Source organism: Bombina bombina, chromosome 2, assembly GCF_027579735.1.
Source record: "Bombina bombina isolate aBomBom1 chromosome 2, aBomBom1.pri, whole genome shotgun sequence".
NCBI classification, from domain to species: Eukaryota; Metazoa; Chordata; class Amphibia; order Anura; family Bombinatoridae; genus Bombina; species Bombina bombina.
The window spans coordinates 1,418,800,830-1,418,808,212 of record NC_069500.1 but is presented as its reverse complement, the minus strand read 5'-3'; the positions used below and the strand labels follow the sequence as shown (position 1 = coordinate 1,418,808,212).

At 35.9% G+C, this 7,383-nt stretch overlaps 1 protein-coding gene across 1 annotated transcript in view; it reads left to right on the top strand.

The window, feature by feature from the left end:
* The first annotated feature begins 688 nt into the window (after positions 1–688).
* The window catches only part of LOC128650432 (probable N-acetyltransferase camello), a 45,855-nt gene continuing 39,160 nt past the window's right edge, over positions 689–7,383 (top strand). The window contains exon 1 of the mRNA XM_053704375.1: positions 689–723. The gene's annotated coding sequence lies outside the window, so the exon portion shown is untranslated. The remainder of the gene's footprint in view (positions 724–7,383) is intronic.

Genomic DNA, 7,383 nt, shown 5'->3' with positions numbered 1-7,383 from the left:
CTTTATTGAATAGTAGCGATGTGGGTGGGCGGCAGATTAGAGGTTAATAGGTTTAATATACTGTTTGTTATGTGGGGATGGCGGTTTAAGGGTTAGTATGTAGTTTATGGGTGTTAGTTAGTGTACTTTTGTAGCACTTTAGTTATGAGTTTTGTGAAACATTTTTGTATCGATAAACCCATAACTATTGGTCTCAGATGCTGGTATGGATCGTGTCGGTATAGGCTGTAACGCAAGCATTTTAGCCTCATCGCACAACCTGTAATACAGACGCTATAGAAATCCCACACAAAAATGTAATTTTTTCTGAGTGCGCGATTGACGTTACGTTACAGGCTAAAATTCTTGCGGTTTAGCTATACCGACACGACTCCCGATAGCGGTGTTACTAGTTTTTCGATGAAATTGCCAATTTTTCAGAGTTAAAACCCGCAACGCAAAACTCGTATCTAGGTGACTGTTAGCTGCTCATTAACTCTAATCCACTGCTCAAACAAACGATCCTAACAAGAACTGCAAATCCCTGCTGCTATGGGTATAATCATGCAGCAGGAATTAGCAGCCAGTGCTGTAACGGTTAACAATACTGAATAGCACTTGCTCTGCCTCGTCATTAGCCCTCTCACTGAGCTGCAGTGACGTCATCATGATGATTCTAGCAGGAAGTGCTGAGAAGCTGAGCACAGGAGTTTAAGGGACAATAACGTGCCTGTGAAAGGGAAGGTAAGAGCGAGTGTGAAGGCACAGCCTTATATAACCCATGTGTGTGTGTGTTATGCGGCTGCTCTATATCCTGGTTACCTCCTGTCATCACAATGCTACACTATACATGAAGACCTGCATGTCACACAGAACTATTGTCCGTTGTCTCTAATTAACTGTTGTATATCCTGGTCACCTCCTGTCATCACAATGCTACACTATACATGAAGACCTGCATGTCACACAGAACTATTGTCCGTTGTCTCTAATTAACTGTTGTATATCCTGGTCACCTCCTGTCATCAGAATGCTACACTATACATGAAGACCTGCATGTCACACAGAACTATTGTCCGTTGTCTCTAATTAACTGTTGTATATCCTGGTTACCTCCTGTCATCACAATGCTACACTATACATGAAGACCTGCATGTCACACAGAACTATTGTCCGTTGTCTCTAATTAACTGTTGTATATCCTGGTCACCTCCTGTCATCAGAATGCTACACTATACATGAAGACCTGCATGTCACACAGAACTATTGTCCGTTGTCTCTAATTAACTGTTGTATATCCTGGTCACCTCCTGTCATCAGAATGCTACACTATACATGAAGACCTGCATGTCACACAGAACTATTGTCCGTTGTCTCTAATTAACTGTTGTATATCCTGGTCACCTCCTGTCATCAGAATGCTACACTATACATGAAGACCTGCATGTCACACAGAACTATTGTCCGTTGTCTCCATTAACATGCAGTTATGGGAAGTAATGGTTTGAGGTGATTACAATCAAATACACACTGCAAGCGTATCTGTGGGACAATGGTGAGGTTGCCTTAGGTTCACTAAAAGTATTTGCACTATCAATATTGCAAGAGCTGGATCTTAACCCTGTTCACTTTCAGGTTTCAAAACATTGCAGTATTCTGTCTCCTATCTGTCCCCAAGTTTGTGATTATATTTATATTGTAGTGATATAGGAGGAGCCATGAGGGGCTTTATTTAAAGGGGTGCTGTCTAGCGCCCCACCATCTTTAAAATTCACCAGCCGCCACTGGTTTATGGTGAGCACCCATAGTTTGTGCTGCTACTGGTCTCAGGCTGGGCATTATTTGTTAAAGGCTGGTGATGGGATTGGGGGCTGTAGGTCAGGCTGTCATAGGGCTGGGATGTAGGGCAGATTATGTATCAATCCCAGCACGTCATAAATTACAATCTTCCCATCAGATTGTTGGACACTTTTAAAACACATGCGCTTGGTGAGGTTTATGTTGAATAAAATGGCATTTCGCTGTGACCAAAGAGTGGCAGACTGTGTTCACTGTGTATGCCTTTTCTTACAGATCTAATTATATCTGTTTACATAATATCTTGTACTTGTTACACACAAAATAAATAAGAAATGATCCTATAAACGTATTATAGTTTCAGGATATACACGGCTTACATACACAACACATGACTGAGTTCTGAACTTACCCTTTGTGAGGATTACATTGTACATGACATCATCAGTGACATCAGCAGTTAAAATGTGTTAATCTTTTCTCCTTTACTATAGGCTGTGGCAAATTCCCCTTTAAAGCGATACTAAACCCAATTTGTTTTTATTTTATGAATCAGATAGAGCAGCAATTTTAATCAGCTTTCTATTTTACTCTTATCAATTATTCTTCGTTCTCTTGGTATCTTTATTTTCATCTAATAGACCTGTATGGGGAGCGCTACTAAACTCATCTCTGGCGTTCGTTCCAGCACTAAGCCAGAGGTGCGTTAAGAATAAGAAGAAATAGTGTGTTTCATGTCCCTTTAAGGTGGAATAGCATGTTTATAACTATTTATGAATCAAGTGCACGATTTAGCAAAAAGTGCTCTCGATTTAGCAAAAAGTGCTCTCGATTTAGCAAAAAGTGCTCACAAATTATTAAAATGTGCTCACAAATTATTAAAATGTGCTCACAAATTAGTAAAATGTGCTCACGAAATATTAAAATGTGCTCACGAATTATTAATATGTGCTCAAGATTTAGTAAAATTAGCTAACAATGTAGTTAAATGAGCTCACGATTTAGTAATATGTGCTCATGATTTAGTAAAATGTGCTCACGATTTAGTAAAAAATGTTGTGTGTAATTTAAATACACATCTATATCTGTGTATGTATGTGTGTATATGTGTGTGTGTATGTATGCGTGTAGGTATGTGTATGTGTGTATGTATCAGTGTATGTGTGTGTGTGTGTGTGTGTGTGTGTGTATGTGTGTAGGTATGTATGCGTGTCTGTGTGTGTGTATGTATGCGTGTAGGTATGTGTGTGTATGTATGCGTGTGTGTATGTGGGTGGGTGTGTATGTGTCTGTGTCTGTATGGGTGTATGTGTGTGTGTGTGTGTATGTATGTATGTGTATGTATGTGTATGTATGCGTGTATGTATGCGTGTAGGTATGTGTGTGTTTGTGTATGCGTATGTATGTATGTGTGTGTGTGTATGTATGTGTGTGTTTGTGTATGCGTATGTATGTGTGTGTATGCGTATGTGTGTGTGTATGCGTGTGTATGTATGTGTGTGTATGTATGTGTTTATGTGTATGAGTATGTGTGTGTATGAGTGTGATGAGTGTGTGTGTATGTATGTGTGTGTTTGTGTATGCGTATGTATGTGTGTGTATGGGTATGTATGTGTGTATGTGTGTGTGTATGCGTATGGTTGTGTGTATGTATGTGTGTGTATGTGTGTGTGTGTGTGTGTAGGTGTATTTGTGTGTATATAAACATATATAATATCAATTACAAGCTCGATGTAGAATCACTTCCAGAATTCAAGAACTGTTTGTGCATTATCACCCTCAGTAGCTGCAATTAACATCTTGAATGTTCATCTTACATAATATGCTTTAAAGACCTCAGTCACACCTTGCTCAGGGGGTTGTATTAGAGAGGTTGTGTTAGGAGGTAGAAAGAGTACGGCGCCCCAGAGGCGTCACACAACATTTTTTACTAAATCGTGAGCACATTTGACTAAATCGTGAGCTCATTTAACTACATTGTGAGCACATTTGACTAAATCATGAGCTCATTTAACTACATTGTGAGCACATTTGACTAAATCGTGAGCTCATTTAACTACATTGTGAGCACATTTGACTAAATCGTGAGCTCATTTAACTACATTGTGAGCACATTTGACTAAATCGTGAGCTCATTTAACTACATTGTGAGCACATTTTACTAAATCGTTAGCTCATTTAACTATATTGTGAGCACATTTTACTAAATCGTGAGCACATTTTCTAAATTGTGAGCTCATTTAACTACATTGTGAGCACATTTTACCAAATTGAGAGCTCATTTAACTACATTGTGAGCACAGTTTACTAAATCGTGAGCTCATTTTACTAATTCGTGAGCACATTTTCTAAATTGTGAGCTCATTTAACTACATTGTGAGCACATTTTACTAAATTGTGAGCTCATTTAACTACATTGTGAGCACATTTGACTAAATTGTGAGCTCATTTAACTACATTGTGAGCACATTTTACTAAATCGTCGTGAGCTCATTTAACTACATTGTGAGCACATTTTACTAAATCGTGAGCTCATTTAACTACATTGTGAGCACATTTTACTAAATCGTGAGCACATTTTAATAATTTGTGAGCACATTTTACTAAATCATGAGCACTTTTTGCTAAATCATGAGCACATTTTGCTAAATTGTGCGCATTATTCATAAATAGTTATAAACATGCTATTCCACCTTAAAGGGACATGAAACCCACATGTTTCTCTCATGATTAAGACAACTTTCCAATTTACTTTTATCATCTCATTTGCTTCGTTCTCTCAATATCCTTTGTTGAAAAGCATATAAAAATAGGACCAGTAGCTGCTGATTGGTGGCTGCACATAGATGTGTTGTGTGATTGGCTCACCCATGTGCATTGTTATTTCTTCAACAATGGATATTTAAAGAATGAAGCAAATTAAATAATAGTAGTAAATTGGAATATTGTTTAAAATTGTATTCTCTATCTGAATCATGAAATAATTTTTTTGGGTTTCATGTCCCTTTAAACATGAATCCCCCCCCCCCATTACAGATCTGCCTGTCTAAGTACAGTGTAAAGTTTAAAGGGACAGTCTACTTCAAATGTTTTATTGTGTAAAAAGATAGATAATGCATTTACTGTTCATTCCCCAGCATTGCACAACCAACATTGTTATATTAATATAATTTATTAGAACTAGAATTCATAGCATTTTATACGTTTTTCACAGCAAGACAAAAGCTAGTTAATGTGTACCATATAGATAGCACTGAACTGACTCTCATGAATTTATAACACTGATTGGCTAAATTCAAGTATGTACCCACCTCTTAGATAAGGGGATTGGTGCAAAGGCTTAGATACAAGGTAATCACAGATAATTTAGCCAATCAGTGATCACATGCGTAAGGTGTAATAGCATGATTATGAGGGCAGTCTAATTCTTTTTTAAACTACAGATGTAGAAACAACATATTTTGTAACTCTTCTTTTATATAAATATTTAAGCTACAGGTGTAGCAATACTATAATTTTAATGGACCACTGTCTTAAATATATCAAAAATATTTTCTATATAAAAATGACATTTCTAATAAAACAACAGAATATATAATAAAGCTACCAAAGTAGCAAAAATGTATTGTGAAAACTGCTTTAATCTATATATAAATATTTCTACAGGTGTAGTGACAGCCTTTTTTATGTTCAACAGTCCTATATATATTATAAATATACCAGTTTAGCCAAACCCTATTTTGAAAACGTGTGTATATTTATATAACCAACAGGTATAGTGACAACCTTATCTGGAAGGACTGTTGTCCGAAATATATTCCAAATATAGTATAGATAATAAGGCTACTGATGTAGCAACAATATTTATTTTGTTATAATGATATTGTTATAGCAACACTTTTATTAGCTATGCTGCTTTCATCTATATATAGAAATTCATCTACAGGGGATATATATATATATATATATATATATATATATATATATATATATATATATATATATATTGATACATATCCTACAGGTGTAACAACACCCTTATTTGAATGGACTACTGTCTTAAATAGACTAAAAATATGAAATTTCTAATAAAACAACAGAATATATAATCAAGCTGCCAAAGTAGCAAATGTATTGTGAAAACTGCTTTAATCTATATATAAATATTTCTACAGGTTTAGTGACAGCCTTTTTTATGTTCAACTGTCCTATATATGTAATAAATATACCAGTTTAGCCAAACCCTATTTGCCAAACTTATTGAAAACGTGTATGTATATATATATATATATATATATATATATATATATATATATATATATATATATATATATATATATATATATATATAACCAACAGATGTAGTGACAACCTTATGGGAATGGACTTTTGTCCTAAATATATTACATATAATAAGGCTACAGATGTAGCAACAAAATTAATTTATGTTATAATGTTACCGATATTGCAACACTATTTAGCAACTCATAGGAGGCAGGGGAGGCAGAGCCTCCCCTGCCTTTTGGGGCCAAAGTTAAATTAAGCTCATTTTAATTTAAAAATGAAAAATTTAAAAAAATAAATAATTTTTTTTTTCAATGCTATGGAGAGGCATCATACAGGATTGCATCTCTCCATAGCAAAACATGGATAGATTACTTTGATAGCAGCAGCACCACCCACTGGTTGTAAAACAACCTTAAAAATACTTGCAGCAAAATTCTAACCAATAGGAGGCATCCCTCATGCTGCCTCCAGCCAATCAGAGACGGTCATGTTCTCCTGGTGATTGACAGCACCAGGAGAACTGACTGCTGATTGGCTCCCTGCGAATGCACACAGGAACACAAGAAACTGCGGGAAAGAAGAGGCTGCTGCCTCCTGAGCGGATGTCATCAGCTGCCTGAGACTTGAGCCCTCAGCCTATGTAAGATTTAGAAATATTTGAATGTAACACTAATTGATATGGTAACACTAGCTTCAAAGTGAAACCAAGTAGTATAGTGTCATTTAGTTTGCAAAGGTTAATTTTGTATGGAGAATATACAAACAAGATATAACTTTGGTATCCATTCAATCTATTATTTATAGATAATGGAACTTTAAAGATAATTAACTGAGTAGTAAGAAAAACTAAAATAAGGTGGAATTACTTTGTCTTTTCCTTAGAATATACTTGAGTTGCTTTAACAGTTAAGCTGCAGTGAGTGAGTTAATCAGGCAAGAGAAGTAAGACAGTCTTATATGTTTTATGCAAAGCTGCAGTGAGTGAGTTAATCAGGCATGAGAAGTAAGACAGTCTTATATGTTTTATGCAGTCCACAATTCAGTAGCAGTTTAGACAACCTTATATGTTTTATGCAATCCACAATTAAGTAGCAGTTTCTTAAATGCCAAGTCTGTTCAATAAAACATTGTGTACTCACAGAATCTCTTGTGAAGCTCACAGCAGTGACTAGAGTCTCTGAATGTTGGTATCTGATCTGGAGGGGAGGAGACTTCCTGTTCTGTGTGCACAGATGAGTCTTTGCAGAGCTTGTGATGTTACAGGACAGAGTGGAGAGCTTAAACTGATATTATGCAATTCACAAGAAATATAAGGTAAAA